This window comes from Heterodontus francisci, chromosome 36 (genome assembly GCF_036365525.1).
Source record: "Heterodontus francisci isolate sHetFra1 chromosome 36, sHetFra1.hap1, whole genome shotgun sequence".
Lineage (NCBI taxonomy): Eukaryota > Metazoa > Chordata > Chondrichthyes > Heterodontiformes > Heterodontidae > Heterodontus > Heterodontus francisci.
Genome location: NC_090406.1, coordinates 47615827 through 47640612, shown reverse-complemented (window position 1 = coordinate 47640612; position 24786 = coordinate 47615827). Strand labels below are relative to the sequence as shown.

Here is a 24786-nt window from a genome sequence, read left to right as displayed (position 1 = left end):
TGACAGCGATCCCGGAACGGGGAGCAGGCGGAGGGAGAACCGGGGAGCGGCGCCCGCCCGCCCGCCCTCTGCCGAGACCCAGCGCCTGAAGCGGGTTGCGAATGTGAGCACTTTGCTGTCAGCAAGCATGTAAAGCGGGTGATTGAGAGGCGGCTAGGCCGCGGCTGTGGAGAGCCGGAGGTGGGCGAGTGACTCCCAGAGCGGGAGGCTGAGCGGCACCCGCCCCATCTGCCTGGCAACAGCCTCTGCAGCTCTCAGGCCGGTCCCATGAGCAGAGAGCTTCAGCTCTGAATACTGAGTACATTCTCCCTTGCCCCCGGTTACTGTCACCTTTTTGATTGGGGTCTCCATCTGTAGCCAGCTTGTTTACAACCAGCCCGGTCTGTCTAGGCTGGGCTGGCGCCTAGGATCTGCACTCACTGAATCCACGGTGTGTACATCAGTACTCTGTATATTTCCGGCGGAAGCCTGGCATCCCCTCCCTCTCATGTTCATGCTTCCTCAGATACTCGAAAGGCCGATGTGCTCAGAAAATGCCTATTGCTAAGTGTTTTACCGCTTTCCCCTCAGATTGGGACGTTGATCTGGAGTTTTCCTGCAGTTCTGGTACCTTTTTTTCATGCCAGAGAGTGTTGTAATGAATCTGAAGTTGTGTATGGCCAGAAAGCACAATATAGGGTCTCATAAGGTTTTATTCTTCACTTACTCTCTTGTGGTCTTCTCCTGAATGTGATCACTTGCTGAAGTATAGCTTCACAAGCACTGGTGGCAAGTGGGCAAAATGGCAATCCTTGGTGATTGCTGTGCTATTTGACAGTGATGGGGTTCACAACTGAACTTGACATCCATATTTTAAAAAAAATCCATATGCAGATGACATGAAAATTGGTGGTGTTGTAAATTGTGAGGAGGAAATCCTTAGATTACAGGGAGATATAGATGAGCTGGTAAGATGGGCGGAACATAGAACAGTACAGCACAGTACAGGCCCTTCAGCCCACGATGTTGTGCCGACCCTTTAACCTACTCTAAGATCAAACTACCTACATACCCTTCATTCTACTATCATCCATGTACCTATCCGAGAGTCGCTTAAATGTCCCTTATGCATCTGCGACTACCACCGCTGGCAGTGCATTCCACGCACCCACCACTGTGTAAAGAACCTACCTCTGACATCTCCCCTAAACCTTCCTCCAATCACCTTAAAATTATGCCCCCTGGTGATAGCCCTTTCTGCCCTGGGAAAAAGTCTCTGGCTATCCACTCTATCTATGCCTCTCATCATCTTGTACACCTCGATCAAGTCACCTCTCATCCTTCTTCGCTCCAATGAGAAAAGCCCTAGCTCCCTCAACCTTTCTTCATAATACATGCCCTCCAGTCCAGGCAGCATCCTGGTAAATCTCCTCTGTACCCTCTCTAAAGCTTCCACATCCTTCCTATAATGAGGCGACCAGAACTGAACACAATATTCCAAGTGTGGCCTAACCAGGGCTTTATTGAGCTGCAGCATAACCTCGCGGCTCTTAAACTCAATCCCCCTGTTAATGAAAGCCAACCCCCCATATGCCTTCCTAACAACCCTATCAACTTGGGTGGCAACTTTGAGGGATCTATGGACGTGGACCCCAGATCCCTCTGTTCCTCCACACTGCCAAGAATCCTGTCTTTAAGCCTGTATTCTGCATTCAAATTCGACCTTCCAAAATGAATCACTTCACAGCTTTTCCAGATTGAACTCCATCTGCCACTTCTCAGCCCAGCTCTGCATCCTGTCAATGTCCCGTTGCAACCTACAACAGCCCTCCACACTATCCACAACTCCAGCAACCTTTGTGTCATCGGCAAACTTACTAACCCAGTCTTCCACTTCCTCATCCAAGTCATTTATAAAAATCACAAAGAGCAGAGGTCCCAGAACAGATCCCTGCGGAACACCACTGGTCACCGAGCTCCATGCTGAATACTTTCCATCTACTACCACCCTCTGTCTTCTATGGGCCAGCCAATTCTGTATCCAGACAGCCAAATTTCCCTGTATCCCATGCCTCCTTACTTTCTCAATGAGCCTACCATTGGCAACCTTATCAAACGCCTTGCTAAAATCCATATACACCACATCCACTGCTCTTCCTTCATCAATGTATTTTGTCACATCTTCAAAGAATTCAATAAGGCTTGTGAGGCATGACCTGCCCCTCACAAAGCCATGCTGACTATCTCTAATCAAACTATGCTTTTCCAAATAATCATAAATCCTGTCTCTCAGAATCCTCTCCAATAATTTGCCCACTACCGACGTAAGACTGACTGGTCTGTAATTCCCAGGGTTATCCCTATTCCCTTTCTTGAACAAGGGAAATTAAATATTTTCCCATCCTGTCTGCTCCTATCCCTCTCCATGACTATAGTAAAGGTCAGGGAGTTGTGATCACTATCACCGAAATGCTCTCCACCGAGAGATCTGCCATCTGGCCTGGTTCGTTGCCAAGCACCAAGTCCAACATAGCCTCCCCTCTAGTCGGCCTATCTACATATTGAGTCAAGAAACCTTCCTGGACACACCTGACAAAATCTGCCCCATCCAAACTATTTGCACTAAGGAGGTTCCAATCAATATTGGGGAAGTTGAAGTCACCCATGACAACAACCCTGTTACTTCTGCACCTTTCCAAAATCTGCCTCCCAATCTGTTCCTCTGTATCTCTGTTGCTATTGGGGGGGGGTCTATAGAAAACTCCCAATAAAGCGACTGCTCCTTTCCTGTTTCTGACTTCCACCCATACTGACTCAGTAGACAAACCCTCCTCGACAACCTCCCTTTCTGCTGCTGTGATACTATCCCTGATTAGCAATGCCACTCCCCCACCTCTTTTACCTCCCTCCCTATTCCCTTTGAAACATCTAAACCTCGGAACATCCAACATCCATTCCTGCCCCTGTGATAGCCAAGTCTCCGTAATGGCCACAACATCGTAGCTCCAAGTACTGATCCATGCTCTAAGTTCATCACCCTTATTCCTGACACTTCTTGCGTTAAAATAGACACACTTCAACCCATCATACTGGCTGCAACCTTGCCCTGTCAACAGTCTAACCTTCCCCACAGACTCTCTGCACTCTGTATCTGCCTGTTCAACAGCTACCCCATCCACTGATCCGTAGCTCCGGTTCCCATCCCCCTACCAAACTAGTTTAAACCCTCCCAAAGAGCTCTAGCAAACCTCCCGCCCAGGATATTGGTGCCCCTCCAGTTCAGATGCAACCCATCCTTCTTGTACAGGTCCCACCTTCCCCAGAAGGTATCCCAATGATCCACATATCTGAAGCCCTCCCTCCTACACCAGCTCTGTAGCCACGTGTTCAGCTGCACTCGCTCTCTGTTTCTAGCCTCACTAGCACGTGGCACCGGTAACAATCCTGAGATTACTACTCTGCTCGTCCTGTCTTTTAGCTTCCAACCTAACTCCCTATATTCGCTTTTCAGGTCCTCATCCCTTTTCTTAGCTATGTCATTGGTACCGATGTGTACCACGACTTCTGGCTGCTCCCCCTCCCCCTTAAGAATCCTATAGACTCGATCCGAGACATCCCTGACCCTGGCACCCGGGAGGCAACGTACCATCCGGGAGTCTCGTTCGTGACCACAGAATCTCCTGTCTGTTCCTCTAACCATTGAATCTCCTATCACTATTGCTCTCCTATTCTCCCCCCTTCCCTTCTGAGCCACAGAGCCAGGCTCAGTGCCAGAGACCTGGCCGCTGTGGCTTTCCCCTGGTAGGTTCCCCCCCCACCCCCAACAGTATCCAAAACGGTATACTTATTATTGAGAGGAACGGCCACAGGGGATCCCTGCACTGTACGCCTATTCCCTTTCCCTCCCCTGACGGTCACCCAGCTACCTTTATTCTGTAACTTAGGTGTCACTACTTCCCTATAACTGCTCTCTATCACCCCCTCAGCCTCCTGAATGATCCGAAGTTCATCCAGCTCCAGTTCCCTAACGCGGTCTGTGAGGAGCTGGAGTTGGGTGCACTTCTCACAGGTGAAGTCAGGGACCCAAGTGGTGACCCTTACCTCCCACTTCCTGCAAGAGGAGCATGCAACTGCCCTAGCTTCCATCCCCTCTGCTCTAAATTGACAAAAGAGATAAAAAAAATAAATAAAGGAAAACCTTACCTTACCAAACCCTCCACACAAGAGTCCTTTTCTTTTGGTTAGAGGAGGAGAAGGATGGGTGGGAGACAGTACACGTGTAGTGCTTCGGGTTTAGCCACTGCCCGAATATATAAGCTCACTTACCCAGCAGTCCCCGTGTCCGCGTCCACCGAATCACGCGGTAAGTACTTCCCGGCTGCTCCCTGCCTCGCGCTCTCACCGCTCCCGCTGCTCAAATGGAAGAAAGAAATACCCACCAATCACTTACCAGCTCTCCTGTGACGTCACACTTCAATTTTTGCTGGTCAAGCAGGTCCACAGAACAGAACAGAGCGCTCTCGCTGCTGCTTCTGGTCTCTGGCTTCGGCTCCTTTTATCTCCTGGCTCCCCTCGCCTGTTCCCGCTCTCGCTGCCGCTTCTGGTCTCTGGTTTCGGCTCCTTTTATCTCCCGGGTCCTCTCGCCTGTTCCCGCTCTTGTTGCCGCCGCTCTTGCGGAGCAGTGGCAAATGGAATTTAATCCTAAAAAGTGTGAGATAATGCATTTTGGGAGGACTAACAAGGCAAGGGATTATACAATGAATGGTAGAACCCTAGGAAGTACAGAAGGTCAGAAGGACGTGTACTTGTCCATAGATCATTGAAGGCAGCAGCAGGCATATGGGATACTTGCCTTTATTAGCCGAGGCATAGAATATCATAGCAGGGAGATTATGATGGAGCTGTATAAAACGCTAGTTAGGCCACAGCAGCAGTACTGTGTACAGTTCTGGGAACCACACTATAGGAAGGATGTGATTGCAGTGGAGAGGAGATTCACCAGGATGTTGCCTGGGCTGGAGCATTTCAGCTATGAAGAGAGCCTGAAAAGGCTAGGGTTATTTTCTTTGGAGATGAGAAGGCTGATGGGGGACATGATTGAGGTGTACAAGATTATGAGGGGCATTGATAAGTTAGATAGGAAGAAACTTTTTCCCTTAGTGGAGGGGTCAAGAACCAGGGGGCATAGATTTAGGGTAGGGCAGGAGGTTTAGAGGAGATTTGAGGAAGCATTTTATCGCCCAGAGGGTGGTTGGAACACACTGCCTGAAGAGATGGTGGAGGCAGGAACCCTCACAACATTTAAGAAGTATGCATAGCATACAAGGCTACGGGTCAAGTGCAGGAATATGGGATTGGAATAGTTGGGTGCTGTATGGCCGACACAGACACGATGGGCCGAAGGGCCTGTTTCTGTGCTGTATAACTCTAAAGTACAAACAACCAACAGGGGTCACTGGATAATTGTGAGGAACAGAAATCTTGGCTAATAATGTCCCCCTTTCTTGCCTGAATCAATTCTAGTCGCTCCATCAGTTTAACTCAGTTTGGGAACTCTGGCAAGAAATCGGGTACACAGGCAGTTTACTCCAAGCGTGACGATGTAGGCATTAGAGCCAAAGTACTGCTTACAAGAAATGTTAGAGCATCTGGCGTCTGGCTCAAACTAGCAGTATGATGTGGTCTCAGGGGTGCACTGTTGCACATTGACGGAGAGCTTAAAGATGTTTAGCATTACTGCAAACAGGGCCTTTGTAAAGGGATATCATTTGTATTGTGGCAGTGCTATAAGTGCATTGTGCTCTAAATCTACACAGAGATTCCTTCTGGTCTTGTAGGTTTGTGAGATTGGAGCATCTTATGCACAGGAATGTATTGTGCCACATTTTGATTTTCAGGATCCACTGTGCACTTAGACTGCAATTATGTGTAAGGGTTTGAGTTAGTACATGATGTGAGATGTTATAGAGGTAATAAAGTGAAGCTTTTAGATCTTTGGCTGAATATCAATGTAGGATAAAAAGAGAAAATTCTGGCAACAGTCGGCAGGTCAGGCAGCATCCGTGAAGAAAGAAACAGAGTTAACATTTTAGGTCAATGTCCTTTTGAGTGTTTACAGCCTTTTCTGTTTTTCAGATATCTAGCATCCACGGTATTTTGGTTTCCTATCAATGTAGGAGACTGATTTCCTAGGTGCTGGACCTGGTACATGAAAGATTTTTGAGCTTGTCATTCTCTGGTGGAAAAGAATTAGCAGACTTAACGACCTTGTAAGGCTCTCAGTTCTAAGATCTTTATAAGGCTGTTGGGACTAGGCCCCTAATTTATGTTGTGTTCAAGGTTATTCAAAATTCAATGTGCTTGCTTCTAAGGACTGTTACGGTGAGAGTGCAAAGTCCAATGACTTTATCAGTGCCTTGAACTAACTGAAATTCTGGTTGTTTTTTTCGCTTCACCTGTGAAGTAGACCCTCAATAATATTTTGTTTTTAAGATGAAAGTATTGTGAATTGAATATTTATGTGAAATGTAGGCTTCTGAGTCAGACCTGCTTCACTTAGATGCCAGTTGGGTCAAAAAGATATAACTATCAATGATGACTTACTTCTATTGCATACGTGTTTTCATTGAAATCATCATACCTGTTTTGTGACAGCAATTATTACTTCATGTCTGGTGTACTCTTTGTCATTCTGTGGTGGAAAAGAAATTAGCAGATTTAACCACCTTGTAAGGCTCTCCGTTCTAAGACTTTATAAGACTGTTGGGCTTGGCTCCTAATTTATGTTGTGTTCAAGGTTATGGGACATTCAGAATTCAATATGCTTGCTGTTAAGGACTGTATAATGGTGGAATGGACTAAATGTGTGCCTTGTGCACACATATGAGAGGTAGAAGTTTGAGACTATAATGCTTGCATTGCCATAAAAGGAATGTACTGAATGTAGGCAGCACTTCATAGTGATGCATACATGCATCCTATGTTCTTTCTCTCTGAATCTGTTTGATGTCAGATATGAAATTTGAGAAGTAATCAGTTTTGTTAAAGCTTAAGTAACAGGTCAGAAAGTTTCAGAATTAAAACCTGATTAAGCTGCAGCTAGCAATCCCAGCGCAAAGGCAAATTGTGGCGGGAGGAGCATTTTATTCCAGAATGATTTCACAGTTGTACCTCTTGCAATGTGTAACATTCCCTTGGCACAGAAATTTGTATTAATACAGAAACTGGTCTAACCAGCACTGTTGTGGCTAAAACAGTTACTGTCTTAACACATCAGCATTAGGAGTACTCATTGGAAGTTAATTGGATTCATTTTGTAAGAGCAAATCAGTGTGACCTTTGGCTACCGCCTGCAGCTATCCATGAAATCTGACTTTTTGTTTTTTTTTTTGACATTTAGAAGTGCCAGATATGATTTCACCCTTTACAAATCTGCTTACAAAGTGGCTCCTTTTACTATAATTTGTTTTGGGAATGGTAATTTCATTAAGGAATTCATGTGAGATTTGAATCCCCTTGATATATTGAAAATTCTGTGGTGAATGAAGTATAAATGTTTGATTCTCAGTGGCTGAAAAAACCTTCTAGTAACATGGCACTAGGACATTGATTCTGTATATCTTCAGGTCCCACATCACTGGCTTTATAATCCTTTGTGTCCAGCTGCTTGGTATTTTCTCTATCCAAATACTACTGAATTATAGTGGAGCCATACTGGTGTCATTGGGCATTGTGTAAGAGGCTGAGTGCCCCTTTACAGGGAACGGGTGACGTGCATGTGCAGCTCTTAGCATAGAGGTGAGCAACAGAGATAATGTGAGATATACACATCATTTTTGTGGCTGAAATGAGGCTCATTGGTGGCTTTGTTTAGCTGCCTGATTCATGTACTCAGTCCTGATGTGGGAGGTGCAGAAAATCAAAGAAAGCAATCTGCGTCTTTAGGGACTGCGTGCACAAGCTGGGCAGTTAAAGCATTTAAAAAAAGCCTGTAGTGAGAGCACAGCAACTTCTAATTCAGTTTGTGCTGAACTTGAAAAGATTGTAAATTCAGTTAAATAAATGTTGAAAATGGTTCCATTTTGTTATTGCAGAATAGACGAGGAAATGCTACAAACCCCAAAAATTATTTTTATTGAGCATTTGCGAGCTGCTAATTTGCTGTAACCTACATGGCACAAGTGTGTTGAGAAATCTTCCTGCTTCGTGTTCAATTCAGATTTAAATAACATCAATACGATCAAGCAGGAATGGGAGGGAAACTGCACCTTGATATGACTAGTTACTCAGCAATGGAGGGGAAGAAAAGTTATTTTTATTTCCAAAATATACTTTATTTGTAAAAAATCTGTAAAAATTACATTACCAGTTTCAAACAGCACCAAGTCAAAAAATACAAACTGTGCAATTGAGGTCCGTTTGCTTCATTACAATCATGAGTTCCTCATCACCCTTCCATTTCACATTTGTCATGCCAATTACATTTTTGCATTTCACAGCAAATGAAAATTTTCCCAATACAGTTCGAGGGGTTTCCCATGGATCCAGCCCCTCAGTTCAGCTTGGTGGGGGGACCTTACATTGTGGTCTTTCCCCATTGAGCCTTTGATGCGGCTGCCCCAAGCTTTAGTGCGTCCCTCAGCACTAGTCCTGGACCTTGGAATGTGCCAGTCTGCAACATTCGGTCGTGGACAACTCTTTGCACTGGAAGACCAGCAAGTTTCGGGCAGACCAAAGGGCGTCTTTCACCGAATTGATAGTCCTCCAGCAGCAGTTGATGTTTGTCTCGGTGTGTGTCCCTGGGAACAGCCCGTAGAGCACATACTCCTGTGTTACAGAGCTGCTTGGGATGAACCTTGACAAAAACCACTGCATCTCTTTCTACACTTGCTTTGCAAAGACACATTCCAGGAGGAGGTGGGCAGCCGTCTCTTCCCCACCACAGCCACCGCGGGGGCATTGTGCAGAGGGGGCGAGACTTTGGGCGTGCAGGAAGGATCTGACAGGGAGGGCTCTTCTCACCACCAGCCAAGCTACATCTTGGTGCTTGTTTGAAAGTTCTGGTGATGAGGCATTCCGCCTAATGACTTTGGCGGTCTGCTCGGGGAACCATCCGACAGGATCCCCCGTCTTCTTTTCCCTTAGGACCTTGAGGACATTCCGTGCAGACCACTGCCTGATGGATCGGTGGTCAAAGGTGTTTTCCCGCAGAAACTGCTCCACAAAGGATAGGTGGTACGGCACGGTCCAACTGGATGGAGCGTTCCGTGGCAATGTGACCAGGCCCATCCTTCGCAACACCGGGGACAGATAGAACCTCAGCACGTAGTGACACTTGGAGTTTGCGTACTGGAGGTCTACACACAGCTTGATGCAGCCGCACATGAAGGTGGTCATCAGGATGAGGGGAAGAAAAGTTTACTTAGCTATCAGATTTTTCCCTGATTTTTTTTAATAAGCTGTTTTAAGAATTATTTTAATTTACGTTTTTCCATACCTGTTTGAGGTAAAATCCTAGAAGTGAGAGTATCAATAATTGTTAATTAAGTGAGCAGGAGGTAGCTAATGCTTTAGAAATTAACTGCGCTGTAGTGCAGACTGTACATTTTAATTGAGGTCATATATTTTCAAATAAGGAGGAGATGAGAGAGGGGAAGGAGAGAAAAGAGGGAAAATTAACATAAGGGAGAGAATGAGATACAGGGAGAGAAGGGATTGGGAGATTGTGACAGGTTTATTGGAGTGTGAGGATGAAGAATGTGAAAGAGAATTGTTACTATCAGGTGAGGAGGGGTCGAATGGTTCCCCTATTTTCTCTCTCCTTGTTTGACCACAACCGCTTTACTTTTTTGAAAAGTAAAAGCTTGCCAAATCAGTGAGTGTTTAACTGTTTATACTGTGATCATAAAAAGAACCAATTGGACAGATTTTCTTGAGTTTAACAACGAAAGAGGGTAGCTTTATTATACTTAAACCGATCTAAGTAAAAATAATACAATACGCTCCGACTTTCTCTTACACACACACGCACATGAAGGTGACACATGCACACAAATAGATTACAGAGTGAGGGGGGAGGATAGATTGGTCAAATTAGGGTCCAGAGAAATAAAAGGGTTATACAGTCTGTGGAGGTTGTTGACCCGGCTGGCTTCAGGCTGAATTTGGTGGTTGTGCGACTTTCCTTCGGTGGTCCTGATGCTTCTGATTTGAAGATGTGGATAGTTGATGTTGCTGTTCTCCTGCAGACAGTAGTACGGGGTTGATTTCCTTCAAGGGGTCTCTGTTTGTAGCAGGGGCATCCCTGGTTGGTCATGGTCAGCAAACAGGGTTCGAAGCTTGTAAGGTGGGTTGGAGAGAAAGGGAGGAAGGAGGGACCCCACTAGGGTCTTCTCTCGTCAGCGTCTAGCTGCTTGTCTCCTTACTGCAGGGAAAACAGAAACTGAAGCACACGAAGGGTGACCTGTTAGATGACTGTCACCCAGTGATTCAGACATGGTCATTACTCGTGCATTCCCCCTTGCAACTTAATTAGTCCATGCCTGGAAATCCCTGTCTCACAGCCAGTGTCCCCTTGTTCAAGGTTTAGTAGTCCGCCTCCACAGGTTGAATATTTCAGGTGATTGCCTTGATGCCTTGCTAATGGGGACAGAATATGTGATTTACTCAGATTTCCCCAGGTCATTGTCCTTAATGGGTCTTTGTAGACATGGTGTCTCCATCTCAATGGATTGGAATGTGGAAGGTACAGTGATGTAAACTGGGGTAGCCATCTTTAGCTGCAAGCATCAAGTCACCTTTAATTTCTGTTTTTTAAAAAATTCAGTTGGGGGTTCCAGCTGGTGGATTAAAAATCATCATTCGACATAAAGCATATTTTTGTGACAGAATGCAAATACAGAAGTGAAGGAATTTAAAGGGGAGAGAATAAAGACGTATGATCAAAATTTCAAGTAAATAGTTGGAAAACTGTCCACTAGTTGGAGTCATGCCCAGCACAAAGGAAGATGGTTATGGTTGTTGGAGGCTTATCATCTGAGACCCAATACATCACTGCCGGAGTTCCTCAGGGTCGTTTCCTAGGCTCAACCATCTTCTGCTTCATCAATGACCTTCCTTCCATCATAAGTTCAGAAGTTGGGATATTTGTTGATGATTGCACAATGTTCAGCACCATTCGCAACTCCTCAAGTACTCAAACAGTCCGAGTCCATATCCAACAAGACCTGGACAACATTCAGGCTTGGGCTGATAAGTGGCAAGTTTTACTCTATCAACTCCCTTTTTACATTTTTAAGCGCTTCAGAATGTCAGGATGTTGTGAGGTCGCGAAAGGCGCTATTTAAATTCAAGCAAAGTACTGCAGATGCTGGAAATCTGAAATAAAAACAAGAAATGCTGGAAATACTTAGCAGGTCTGGCAGCATCTGTGGAGAGAGAAGCAGAGTTAACGTTTCAGGTCAGTGACCCTTCAGCAGAACTCAATTTAGGGTATTTAAATTCAGGTCCTTTCCTGTCAACGTTCTTAACTTGAAGAATACAAACCAACCTGGTCTAATAATTTCACTTTTTTAGCTCTGTTATCATTCAACTGAAACTATGCTGCATCCCTCCAAGGCCATTTTATCCTGCCTGAGGAGTGGTGCCCCAGAATTGAGCACAGTATTCCTTGGAAGCACACTTGAAGCAAGCACACTTGCGGGGCTACGGGGATAGAGTGGGAGAATGGGACAGGCCAGATCGTTCTACGGAGAGCTGGCATGGATTTGATGGCCCAAATGACTTCCTTTTATACTATAAATGACTCTAACTTTGGTGCCACACAAGTGCCAGGCAATGACCATCTCTAACAAGAGAGAATCTAACCATCTCCCCATGACTGTCAACGGCATTATCGTCGCTGAATCCCCCACTATCAACATCCTGCGGGGGTTACCACTGACCAGAAACTGAACTGGAGCAGCCACATAAATGGCTACAAGAGCAGGTTAGAGGCTGGGAATTCTGCAGCGAATAACTCACCACCTGACTCCACAAAGCCTGTCCACCATCTACAAGACACAAGTCTGGAATGTGAGGGAATAATCTCCATTTACCTGGATGAGTGTGGTTCCAGCAACACTCAGGAAGCTCAATACCATCAAGGACAAAGCAGCCTCCTTAAACGTTCACTCCCTCCACCACTGACGCACAGTGGCAGCAATATCTGCCGTATACAAGATGCACAGTAGCAACTCACCACGCCTCCTTTGACAAAACCTTCCAAACCCGCGACTTCTTCCACCTAGAAGGACAAGGGCAGCCAGCTCGTGCGAACACCACTACCTGCAAGTTCTCCACTAAACCACACGCCATCCTGACTTGAAAATATATTGCCATTCCTTCACTGTCGCTGGATCAAAATCCTGGAACTCCCTCCCTAACAGCACTTGTGTGAGTACCTGCACCAGATGTTCTGCAGCGGTTCAAGAAGGTGGCTCACCACCACCTTCTCAAGGACAATTAGGATGGGCAACAAATGCTGGCCTAGCCAGCGATGTCCACATCCCATGAAATGAATAAAGAAAAAAGCATGTTGGTATAATTTGTCATTGGTGAGTATACTTTAGTGTATTTAACAGCCTGTGTCTAGCTGTGTATTCTTTTTCAGCTCTTGACTGTTGAAAGGTTTAACTGCCCATACCTTGTGGTTCAGACCGGCACTGGCAGAGGCCCGGGAGCAGGTTGATCAATCACTAGTGTTTTTGTGAGGGAAAGAAAAGTAACTGAAAGGGGAATCTCACCCATGTGATTTTTCCCTCGTATTCATCTCTCCTGAATGCATGGACGCATAGCAGAGTAACTGTTCTCCATGACTACATATGGACATGAGTGAGTACTGGCTGTTGGAGACATCACAGCTAAGTCTGATCCTGTCTTCACCTGAAGTGAATGTATGAAAACCACAGTGTCCTTGTAGTGGCGAGGTGTGCGAACACTGACATTTTTACCTCTGTTCCTTAATCACTGGTGCTTAGGGTGGACTGTATTGTCATGGGTGAGCTTAGCTAATAGATCAGGAATTGGACCGTCCTTGTCTGTTGTGTTCAGTAGTCTACCAGGTGGTACATCTTGTCATCACCAAGCCATAGGTTGCTTTGTTAACTTTAAACTAAAAAAAGTGAGTTTAGGACCCTGATTTTATAAACAGGGGAGTGGGGGTGGGGTGTGAATGGTTGTATTTCACATTTGTGATCAGAAATACTGCATGGGACCCAGTGGTTCCTATTGTGTTGGCACTAGGGTGGAGCAGCGCTGGTATTGTGTGATGCCGGGGGTGATTGTTGTCTGCAGAGGGCAACAGGTCAGGACTGAATTGTAGGGATGGATAAATATTCTGTCCTTTTGATTGACTTTGGGGATTAGGGAGTATTTTGTACAATTGTTGCTCAGGACTAAGTTGGTAGGGTAAATGACGACAATAGATTGTACAACAAGTATTTATACATTTATGCATGTTGTCAAACAAAAGTTAATACTGAGCCACATGAGATGTTAAGGCAGATGACCAGAAGTTTGGTCAAAGAGGTAGGTTTTCTGGAATATCTTAAAGGAGAAAAGAGAGGTAGAGAAATTGAGAGGTTTAATGGAGGTAATTCCAGAGCTTCGGGCCTTGGCAGTTGAAGGCAGGGCCACCAGTGGTGGATTAAAATCAAGAATGCTTGAGGCCAAAATTGAAGGAGTGCTGATATCTTGGGGGTTGTAGGGCTGGAGGAGATTACACCAGTAGGGAGGTGCCAGGTCATGGAGGGATTTAACACAAGGTTGAGAAATTTTTATGATCTTGTGGAAAGATTTGTTGGGTGAAATTGCATTTTCTCCTTCCATACCCTACAGCTGGAAATTCCATCCTGTGACCCAACTGTTGATTAATGTCACGATTTAAAAATCCCCGTGGCTTTGCTGCCCTGTACTTTGCCAGCTCTCTGTACCTCAGAACACCTTCTGCTCCTCTAACTCTGGCCTACTAATCACACTCATCATCGCCAGACTTTAGTAAAGAGCATTCAGCTCTCCTGCCCTGTATTTCTTCCTTGACTTCTGCCTTGTAACTTCCCTCCCTACTTCTTCAAACTTATCTCATTGGCAGTGCTTTCAGTCCTAACTTCTGCTCAGAGTCCATTGCTCCTCCTTAGGGCACCTTGTTATATAAAAGATGATATTAAATGAAGGGTCACTGACCTGAAATGTTATCTCTGCTTCTCTCTCCACAGATGCTGCCAAACCTGCTGAGTATTTCCAGCATTTCTTGTTTTTATTTCAGATTTGGGGCGGCATAGTGGTGCAGTGGTTAGCACTGCAGCCTCACAGCTCCAGCGACCTGGGTTCAGTTCTGGATACTGCCTGTGCAGAGTTTGCAAGTTCTCCCTGTGACCGCGTGGGTTTCCGCCGGGTGCTCCGGTTTCCTCCCACAGCCAAAGACTTTCAGGTTGATAGGTAAATTGGCCATTGTAAATTGCCCCTAGTGTAGGTAGGTAGTAGGAGAATGGTGGGGATGTGGTAGGAAATATGGGATTAATGTAGGATTAGTATAAATGGGTGGTTGTTGGTCGGCACAGACTCGGTGGGCCGAAGGGCCTGTTTCAGTGCTGTATCTCTCTATGACTCTACCCATAAACTCTTCACTGCCTGCGTACCTCGCGTTATATCCTCTCTTATCACAGAAGCGATTTCATCCTTAATCACTAAGGCTGCTCCTCCCCCTCTACCATTTTACCCTAACTTTCCTGTAAACCATATAACCTTTTATATTTAGTTCCCAGTCCTGACAGTCTTACATCGATATCTCACTAATGGCTACCATGTCATACTCTCCAAGTTGAATTTGCACCAGCAATTCATACAATTTGTTCCTTATACTTGATGTGTTTGTACAAAGAACACTTACTTGGGCCACACACCCAAAGCTGTCCTTCTGCTCTAATGTTTTACTCAGCTGTTTATTTCTGTCTTCTGGTTTAATCACTTAACTTTTCTTTTACCTGTATTGCCTAAAGCCATAATTTCTGACTGTTATGCTACTTCCCTTTTTTTTAGTTTTGGAACTATTAATGCAACTTTTTCCACCTGAGCCCAGATCACACCCCCCCCCCCCCCCCCCCCACAATTTGCTATTGTAAAGTCCTTCTGACCGACCCTTTTATCCTTTCCTTAAGGATCCTGGACCTACCTAGTCCATTTGAAGTATGGCTCCTTTCTGGAAGATATTTGTGGTTTCTGGAGGCCAATCATCTCAGCCACAGGACATCACTGCAGCATTTCCTTAGAGTACAACTGTCTTCTGTTTCATCACTGACTTTCTCTCCATCATAATGTCAGAAGTGGGCTGTTCATTGTACACTGTTCACTTCCATTTACAATTCTTCCAATCATGAAACAGTCTGTGTCCACATGCAACAAGACCTGGACAACATTCAGGCTTGGCAGGTAACATCCATGTCACACAAGTGGCAGGCATTGACCATCTCTAGCAAGAGAGAATCTTAACTACCTCCCCCAACATTGAATGGCATTACCATTGTTGAATCCCCCACCATCAACATCCTGCGGGGTCACTATTGACCTGAAACTTAACTGGACCAGCCATATAAATACTGGGACTACAAGAGCAGGTCAGAAGCTGGGAATTCTGCAGCGAGTAACTCACCACCTGACTCCTCAAGCCAGTGCCACCATCTACAAGGCACAAGTCAGGAGTGTGATGGAATGCTTTTCACTTGCAGAATTGAGTGCAACTCCACAATACTCAAGCTCGACACCATCCAAATCAAAGCAGCCTGCTTGATTGGCACCCCATCCACAAACTTAAACATTCACTCCTTCCACCACCGTGGCTGCAGTGTATACCATCTATAAGATGCACTGCAGGAAATCGCTAAGACTCCTTCAGCAGTATCTTCCAAACCTGCGACCTATACCATCTAGAAGGAAAAGGGCAGCAGGTGCATGGGACACCACCACCTCCAAGTTCCCCTGCAAGTCACAGAACATTCTGAATTGTAAATATCACCATTCCGTGATTGTTGCTGGATCAAAATCCTGGAACTCCTTACCTAATAGCACAGTTGGTGTACCTATAGCACACATTGCAGCGCTTCAAGAAGGTGGCTTACCACCACCTTTTCAGGGACAGTTATGGATGGGCAATAAATGTAGGCTTTCCCATCAATGTCTGGATCCATACATAATCCATACATACAATACATCATAGAAAATACATCTCTCCTTGTTTTTATAATTCTCTTCTCCTGATCTAGGGAGTTCGTGTGTCTCCAGTGCAGAAGTTGGGCAAAATGTAAACTTTTTTTTTAAGCCTGTAATTTAACGCAGGCTGGTTAACTAATTACCACTGTGCATATGGTTATTTCTTGTACTGTGCTCGCTGCACATGGTAGCGTGCCTTTTGTCCTGGGATAGAAAAAAATTGTGTGTTCTCCTTTATCGGGGTCTAATGGAGTGTCCCACAGGGAAATTGCTGATGAATCTCATCTGTCTGCTGCAGACAAAGTGAGGCAAATGGAATGGATACTGTCTTCTCTGGGTTAACTCACATATTAATGGTTCTGAATATTGATTGTACTTAGTTGTATACAAGTGTTTTTCTGTTTGTCAAATGTTGCATATTGTGGGATTGATAATAGTGCTTGTAAGACATTTTATGTATTGTAGAGCTACATGAAGCAATATTATATACAGAAGTGCTACTTCTCAATAAAAATGCTTCACTTCCTGTTAACTGAGACTGATATAATGTGGTGATTTAAAAAGGCCTCCTTCCTGTCATGAAGCATAGCCAAGTAGGAAGTTAATGGTGTCAATTATTGATAATAGATGATACAAACCAGGGATGTTTTGAAAAGTCTTGCTTCATTTCTTCCTGTCTCATGTTGATGTACGATGTTAGATTTAATTCCTGTTTGACCATCTGTTTAGAGCTTGTTAATGCTCGCATTTCTGCTTCACTGATATTTATTTGCGTCTTTATAATAGTTCACCATTCAAATCTATATTCATAGAATCATACAGCACAGAAGGAGACCATTTGGCCCATCATGAGTTTGCCAGCTCTCAGAGAGTTCTCCCCTTTCCCTGTGGTGCTGTTTCTTCTTCTTCTTCTTCTTCTTTGGCCTCCTTGTCTCGAGAGACAATGGGTAAGCGCCTAGAGGTGGTCAGTGGTGTCAGTCGCTGTGAGGCAACTATGGAGTGACCTCTCCATGGCGCATGCCTGGGCGAATGTATGGAGGTTGAGAGTTGCCCAAGCGTCAAAACCCCCCTCTCGGCCTTTCTGGTGGGGTCCAAAGGAGTGCAGAGCACGACGTTTGGCACCGGTATGGCTGCAGGAACTGCCGGAAACATGCCAAAGGTGACACATGACCGCCTACGGGGTTCCACTCCGGATTTTCTGTTAGGGTTTACTCCCTTAGCTTTCCTTTTCAAGTATCTATCCAATTCCTTTTTGAAAGTCAGTATTGAATCTGCTACCACCCTTTCAGGCAGTGCATTCCAGATTATTATAATTTGCTGTGCTGAAAAAAAAATCCTCATCTCTTCTAGTTCTTTTGCCATCTATCTTAAATCTGTGATCTCCTGCCAGTGGAAATAATTTATACCCATTTACTTCATCAAAACAGGTCACAATTGTGAACACATTTATTAAATCTCACTTTTAACCTTCTTTGTTCTTAGAATGAACCCAGCTTCTCTAGTCTGTCCACATAACAAGTGCCTCATACAGTCATCTATTTCGCCTGATGAAAACCTGTTGCCTGATGGCTCATTGGTAGCACTCTTGCCTCTGAATCAGTAATTTGTGGGTTAAAGCCCCGCTGTTGGACTTAAAAACTTAGTACTGCACTGAAGTGCCAATCTACATTGAGGAAGTGCTGCAGTGTTGAGGTACCTCAACCTGCTGTGCCATTCAGTAAGTTTGTGACTGATTTTCTACCTCAGCCACACCTTTCTGTACTATCCCCATATCCCTTGCTTCCCTTAGTATCGAAAAATTTGTTGATCTCTGACTTGAATATACTCATCGACTGAAACTGCAACAGTGTCTCCAGATAAAAGCAGGATGGTTTCTCCAGCAAAACTCCGCACAGGCAGTACCCAGAATCGAACCCGGGTCCCTGGAACTGTGAGGCTGCGGTGCTAACCACTGTGCCACCCCTCCCAGTCTGTTTTGGAGAATGCGGCATTTTTTTTAAACACTCACTGGTGGTTTATTTTTCAGTCTCATCAAAAACCTAGACTTGGAAGATTGACTATGGCATGAAAGAAGACATGATCAAGTCAATCCTTGATGCATTGTCAAAGCAGGAAGAGATTAGAAGGAATTAACCCCTATAGTAATGATGGACCTTCTCCTTACCTCCTCACAATCAAAAATATTTTACCACTAAATTGACTCTTTACAGCCAGTGGCGATCATAGTTACAAAGCCATGAAAGTATCTTGTTGAAGTTGACCATGCAATGACATGCTTCCCTTGCAGTCTAACTCTAATTGGCAAGAAAACAATTCCAGGGTATTTTGAGCATGATAACTTGCATTTTGATGCTCTTTGGATTCATTTTACAAGGAAGCTTAATCATAAGCTTAATCATTTGCTTAATTCTTTTAAGCAAAAACAGAGTCAATTAATGGGAATTGCCATTCTTCCATTCTAGGTCTATCTTTTTCTGTTGCATTCACTAGTGAGGAGAAAGTTAGGTCTTGAATGTAAATACTTGCTGATGGTGTTCAAATCAGCATTCCAGCCACCATGGAAATCTTGCTGATAGGGTCAGTGTGACATTTCAGTTTTGATTCTATTGCTGTTCTGCAATGCTTATGAGTCTCTGGGCTTTTGTTGCAAGTTGATTGTTTGCTTGATAGTACCTTGTGTCCCTGCTATCTTTAGCTAAACTGTGAATTTGACCTTGTGAGCAAAATCTAAATTTGTGCACCGTACAACTTGTTTATTTGATTGCAAAGCGTGGCTAATGAGTTAACAGGAACAGAATTGATGGAAGTGAAAGTGTGCTGAGACTGGTACAGCTGAGCAAGAGGTTTAAAAAGGTAATTTGTGTTCAGGTCTACTTATTTCCATGGGTAGAGTCAGGGGTAAAGTAGTTCAATTTGTGAAACCTGTTGAAAACAAAAGCTCCTTGGGCAATGACTGTGATGCATGATGAATTACGGGAAACACTGTCAACATTTAATAGAATGAATGTGCTGATGTACTGATGATTATCTTTGGTTCTAAGTAGAAAGAAGGTTACTGCATTCAAGCAGATGAAGGAGAGATTAACTCCAAACCTTTTGGGCTAGCTTTTGGAATATTTGTTGAGTACTGGATTAGTAATCTTTTCAAGACGGATGTTTGCCGTGTACCAGATCGTGAGGGCAGTAATATTCCTGCCAGGTATTGGGTACAAGCTACATACACACCATTACTGTTAAACCCAAAGTAAACAAGGCGTCCCATATGGAGAGACTAATGCTGGTAATGTGATGGCATTTGTGTTTTGGTGAATTTGCATCATAATGCTCCAAGTATATGTTTGATTCAATTCAGAGTGAAACAAGGTTCCCAGAGGTTTGCAGCAGAGTTGCAAATTCTGCAGCCCGTCCCAATCCATTGACAGTCTTAAAGGGCAGAAATAGTAAACTGCATTTCCTGCTAGCAATGTACTTCACAGCAATTTTAGTGTTTTACTTTGTGCTCCATAATTCATGACGTTAAAGGTTTCTGCATACTTGCTGTCCTGATTTTGGTCAGGAACTGCACCTTGAGGGAGTACCAGATGCTGTTTCAATATTGATAGCATAGATTTGACAAACAGTGAGTTTCTAACATGGGCAGAACTTCAAAGAGAATTGACAGAAGTGTGGTTCTTGAGGTTGTGTTGTGTTATTCCTAGTTGCTCCAGTGCTATTTCTTGTTGATAGGGAATGGTACATAACATTGGGGTTAGGAAGAGAGATCTTGGGAGAAATAGCATGAGTAAGGGTGGAGCTGTCACTTACTGTAGTGACATTTAATCTGGGAATTGCCAAATAGTATTCTGGTGACAAATTTGAATTGAGAAATAACCATGCACTTTGAAAATGGTGCAAGATAGCCAGAATGGTAATTGTATGAACATGTATGAAATAATTTGTTATTTGGAGTGATCAGTACAACAGAATCTTTTTCTGGATGGAATGACTTGGTGCCCACTGGCTAGCAACTTCAATCAGTTCTACTCATTCCTTGACAATTTTCACGCATGCTGATTGTAGTAATGTGAGGTGTTGCATTTAACATTCCATCCAGAAGATGAATTGTAATTACCTGAAGTAGATTGGGCAACATATGCTGGTATTGCTGCACTGCAAACACCACCTCAGTGTTGCAGGGTGTACTAACTGGCTAAAATCAATTTTATATTTTACTAGTGGATATCTGTGACTCTGGCTATTAAATGCAGGACAATTGGAATTACTCTTGGTGAATTAGTGATGCAGAGCTTGTGAAACTCCAGAGGTAGAAGAACACAGCTGCACATGTGATTTCTCATGTCACAATGTAATGCCCAAATAAGGAGCATGTGAAACAAACTGGATTTAACCTTCCTCCTCTTTTCCTCCCTTCATCAAGTGTTAACTGAATCATCGAACCATATAGCACAGAAGGAGGCTATTTGGTCCAGAGTGTCTGTGCCATGTCTTTGAAAGAGCTATTAAATAAGTCCCATTCCCCTGCTCTTTTCCCCACAGCTCTAAATTTTTTCCCTTCAAATATTTATCCAATTCCCCTTTGAAAGTAACCATTCAGTGTGCTTCCACCAATCTTTTAGGCGGTGCATTTTAGATCATCATGACTTGCACATTGACGGGTGTGTTTTTAGTGATGCTGTCATTAAAACAATTATGCTTTTTCTTTCATTGCATGGTTTGCTTCTGAAGCTTGAGATTCCCAGCTTATAAAAATTTGGGAATATCTATTTGTGACTACCATTTACTCCTAAGGTGTTGTGTAGTTAAACTCAATGTTTTCGTCTGTATTAACATCATGGTCTACTGAAATAAAAACTGGAAATGCTCAGCAGGTCTGGCAGCATCTGTGGAGAGAGAAACCGTTAACGTTTCAGGTCAATAACCTTTGAATAGTTAATTCATTACCGATAAAGAGAGATATTTCCCGTCAGCATTGTCTGCAGGAAAAATATATTTTCAAATATAGGGCGGCACAGTGGTGCAGTGGTTAGCACCGCAGCCTCACAGCTCCAGGGACCCGGGTTCAATTCTGGGTACTGCCTGTGCGGAGTTTGCAAGTTCTCCCTGTGATGGCGTGGGTTTTCGCCGGGTGCTCCGGTTTCCTCCCACAGCCAAAGAGGTTGATAGGTAAATTGGCCATTGTAAATTGCCCCTAGTGTAGGTAGGTGGTAGGGAATATGAGATTACTGCAGGGTTAGTATAAATGGGTGGTTGTTGGTCGGCACAGACTCAGTGGGCCGAAGGGACTGTTTCAGTGCTGTATCTCAAAATAAAATAAAAGGAAATTGCTTAACTTATATTCTAATATTAAACTAAAAATATACCTGTGGATTTTTTTCTCCCTTTCTTCTTTGAATGTGTCTGTTTTATTGTATGTTTGTGAATAACTGTTTTGAGTTCCCGAATTCCCGAAAATGACTCCTGGGTTGCTTAACCACAGTTCAGTAACATGGTTCACCAGACTGATTCCTGGGATGAGGGAATTCTCTTCTGAGGAGAAATTGAGTAGCCTAGGCCTATATTACCTGGAATTTAGAAGAATGATAGGTGACTTTATTGAAACATGTAAAATTCTTAATGGGCTTGATAGGGTAGATGCTAGGAGAATGTTTCCCCTAGCTGGAGAGTCTAGAACTAGGGCTCACAGTCTCAGACTAAGGGCTCAGCTAGTTAGGTCTGATGAGAAGTAATTTCTTGACTTAGTCATGAGCCTTTAGACCTCTCTACCCCAGAGAGCTGTGGATGCTCAGTTGTTGACTGTATTCAAGTCAGAGATGGATATGTTTTGTATACTAAGGGAACCAGTAGATATGGGGATAGTGTGGGGAAGGTGTGTGTGTAAAAAAAAAAAAAAAATTTTTTTAAATCCTTGTTTTACTTTCCTGTCCATCTTGGTAGGCAACATGAGAATTGACAGCGGTGTGAACCATTTGCTTGTAAAGCAGTTCTACAGTTCTTAGAGGTTTTCCAACTAATTGTGCAGATGACAAAGCAATCCGTTGTTTCCCTGCTGTTCCTAATTTATCTACCCTTCATAAACTCAAACTCGTTCAAAACCATTCTACCCCTATCCTAACTTCAACAAGTCCTGTTCATCCATCATCCTTGTGCTCGCTGACCTACATTAGCTCCTGGTCTTCCTTTTTAAAAAATCCTTGTATTGAAATCCATCATGGCCTCACCTTTTCCTATCTCTGTAATCTAGTCAAGCCCTAAACCTGTAGAACTCTGTGTTCCTCCAATTCTGGTCTCTTTTACATCCCCTACTTCCTTCATCCCACATTGATGTCTAGGTTCAAAGCTCTAGTTTTTCCATTAAACACTCCATATCTCACACATCCCTTTAAGATGCTTCATAAAATCCATCTCTTTGATACCTGTCCTGACATCTTTTTTGCCTCGCGCCTCCTTTGGCTTGGCGTCAACTTTTATCTGTGTACGACCTTGTCAGGTGCCTTGAGATGTTTTACTGCGTTAAAGGCACCAAATAAATCCAAGCCATTGTTGATTAGTACTTGGATAAACCAACAGTAAAGAATCAAACAGAACACCAACATGTCATGTGAACCGTATGATCATCTTATACTTCCTAAGATCTATGAGGACCATCAGACATTTCTGTTACTTTTTCCTGTTGGCAAGAGTTTTGCTGCTGCTGTCCCAGAAGGAGGTGTTCTTGAGGGGAAAAACCTTTTCTATCTGGGTATTGACTGGTTCCAACTTGAATTGTTTTTGTGTTTCCCTTGTCTGAGTTTTGGTATTTAGAATGATTCTTTCACTGAGTATTGTATTTTGCTTTGAAACCTTACTTGGGGGTGTGAGCTATGCTTCAAGTTTTGCACATTCTGCCATCCACAGCAAGTCATGGTCTTTGGATCTAAACCTCTTCAGAAGACTTCAAGAATGTCTGGGCTTGATCTTGCCCAGGAGGTCACGGTAACCATATTCATTCCAGCACTGCATCCCTTGAAGGCTAGATGCAGATTCTGCTATCACTGTCTTTCAGAGCTCTGGCATAATAGTATTAGAGTTGCAGAGATCTAGTTATTCATTTTAATTTGGCAATTAAACAACATCAACTTATATTTATAAAGCGCCTTTAACAAAATGTCCCAAGGTGCTTCACAGGTGTATAATAAAGCAAAATTAGACTGCGAGCCACATAAGGCAATATTAAGGCCGATGATCAAAAGCTTCGTCAGAGGTAGATTTTAAGGAGCGTCTTAAAGGAAGAGAGAAATGGTGAGTCAGAGAGGATTAGCGAGGGAATTCCAGAACACAGGGCCTAGGCATCTGAAGGCATGGCCACCAGTGGTGAAGCAATTAAAATCAAGGATGTTCGAGCGGCCAGAATTAGGTGAGTGCAGATATCTTGGAGGATTGTGGGGCTGGAGGAGATTACAGAGATAGGGAGGGGTGAGACTTTGGAAGGATTTGAGAGCAAGGACGAAAATTTTAAAATCAAGACATTGCTTGACTGATATAGGGCAGAGAGCAAAGGGGTGCTGGACGAACAGAACTTGGTGCAAGTAAGGACATGGGCAGCAGAGTTTTAGATGACCTTAAGTTTACAGAGGGTAGAATTTGGGAGGCTAGTCAGCAGTGCGTTGGAATAGTCAAGTCTAGACGCAACAAAAGCATGAATGAGTGTTTCAGCAGCAGATGAGCTGAGGCAGGGGTGATGTTACGGGAGGTGGAAGCAGGTGATCTTAGCGATGGCGCAAACATGTGGTCGGAAGCTCATCTCGGTCAAAATGACAAGGTTGCGAGCAGTCTGGTTTACTCTCAGACAGTTGCCAAGGAAATTAATGGAGTAGGTAACTAGGGAACAGATTTTGGGCTGGGAACTGAAGTCAATGGCTTCAGTCTGCCCAAAATTTAATTGGAGGAAATTTCTGCCCATTGTCACAAAAGATTTTATTTTTGTACTAAAATCTTGGACTTCTATGTGTTTCTTGATCCTGGAGCAAGAGAGAAAAGATCCAGAAAAGTGTTACCTCTCTCTGTAAAGGAGACTTGCATCTCTTGAAAAGGAATCCTGCATTTGAAAGGTGCCAGATTACTGTTGCCTCCGGTCTCTGAAGAATTTCTGCATCCAGTGACATTCCTGCTGCCTCCTGTGTTCTAAGAAAATTCTGAAATCTAAAGGATTCTTTGACAGCCAGACGGTTACTTCTAAAACCCAAGCAGACCTGTTGCTACACCCCTGATGGAAGACCTATGTGATATCTGCTGCAGTTACATTGCCGTGAACACCAACCCATCACAGACTGTTCATCAATCGCGCCTGGAGAGACTTTGAGTGGCATCCGACTATTCACCTCACCGTACCGAAAACATCCGACCAGGACGTGAACCTCAATTACTTTTTATTATTCCTTCTATCCCTAAAAAACAGTTGTAATGCAAAAAACCCTGTTGAAACCGGTTAACCATTTCTTTTTGAATGTATGTGTGTGTGCATGAGGGTTAAGGAATTAAGGAGTTTTCTCATACATATAGATTTATCTCATTAGTAGTTAAGACCTA

General features: G+C 43.9%; 1 protein-coding gene across 9 annotated transcripts in view; it reads left to right on the top strand.

Annotated features, from left to right (window-relative positions):
- Positions 1-24786, top strand: part of eps15l1a (epidermal growth factor receptor pathway substrate 15-like 1a) — a 419830-nt gene that overhangs the window by 177 nt on the left and 394867 nt on the right. The window contains exon 1 of one of the 9 annotated variants that reach the window (XM_068016625.1): positions 7-103. The exons of the other annotated variants lie outside the window; for them this stretch is intronic. The gene's annotated coding sequence lies outside the window, so the exon portion shown is untranslated. Of the gene's footprint in view, positions 1-6; positions 104-24786 lie in introns of those variants that run through there. 9 annotated transcript variants of the gene reach the window in all.